The sequence below is a fragment of the Condylura cristata genome, unplaced genomic scaffold, assembly GCF_000260355.1.
Source record: "Condylura cristata isolate star-nosed mole 26May11 unplaced genomic scaffold, ConCri1.0 scaffold00066, whole genome shotgun sequence".
NCBI classification, from domain to species: domain Eukaryota; kingdom Metazoa; phylum Chordata; class Mammalia; order Eulipotyphla; family Talpidae; genus Condylura; species Condylura cristata.
Window position 1 is genome coordinate 30,653 of NW_004567167.1, and position 1,206 is coordinate 31,858.

The window sequence follows — 1,206 nt, forward strand, 5'->3', positions numbered from 1 at the left end:
GGCGCTCTCGACGCCCATCGCGTCTTTGCTCCCACGGGACAGGACGGCTGCTGGCGCGGGCCGGGGGCCCCCCAGGGTCAGGGTCTCCAGCCGCCTCGAAGGCCTCCAGGGCTGCCCCCTGGGCCCCCACCAGGACTGATGCCCCCGCCGGCCACGCACAGCCTGGCCAGGGACCTCCTCCTCCGTGCTGGCCCCGGGCAAGGCTGCAGCCACGGCGTGGAGGCGTCACGACCGGGCCGGCGCCTCCTGGCCTCGGACAGGTGGCCCCGTGCCCAGCGACGTCCCACAGCTGGCCTGGGGGCCAGGCTTCGCTGAGAGTCGGGAGGAGGCCGCTGCCGCCTGGGGCCCATGTGGCCGGCCGGCAGGAGACCCCAGGGGCCGGCTCCCCCGTCAAGCCGCGGGGCCAGTCAGCCCCGTGCGTTTAGTGGGGAAGTGCCCACCTGTGCCCTAACCGCCGCCCGCTGGAGCGCTGACCCAGAGGGGGCCGCCAGGGCCCGGGTGTGGGGGTCTGGGCACTTGGGCTCCCTGCTGGGGCCTGCACCCGCGGCGCTCTCGGGTGGCCGGGAGGAAGAGAACCAGGGCCCTCCCAGCCCCAGGGGACCAGGGCCAAGTGGGCAGCGAGGGCCTGGGCAGCAGGCCCAGCGTGACCCCCGCTGACCGCCCCGCCGAGCCCTTTCGTCGTGGCCACTTGGGAAGCGTCAGGGTCGTGCCCCGGGAGCAGACAAGGCCCCACTGGGCCTAGGGGCCCAGTCGCTGCCCCCGGCCGGGCCCTGAGGGGAGAGGGCAGCTCCGGGAGTGGCCGGAGGTCAGAGGCGCTGGCCGCCCGCAGCGCGGCGCCCCGGAGAGCCCCAGTGGAGACAGCAAAGGGCGAGGGCTGCTGCACGGGCCTGAGGAGGCGAAGGCCACTTCCCCGCTGCAGGGGCGGCTGCCGGCCGCCCCCAGCCCCGCCCGGCCCTGCCCCCTGCTGCGGCCGGCCTCGTCCCCAGGACTCCGGACAGGAAGTCGAGGCGCCGCCTGCACCCCTCCCGGGGCCCCCAGGCGCTGCTGAGCCTCCTGGCAGCGAGGGCGCCCGCGGCCGAGGAGCCACGGAAACCGCCCGTGGCTGGCCCTGGGGAGCGCCCCGCCTTTCTGCCGGCTCCATACTTCCTGGCCCCCAAAGTAGCTCCTTCGTGGTGGAACCTGGGCCCGGCCGCTGGCGGGGGGGGG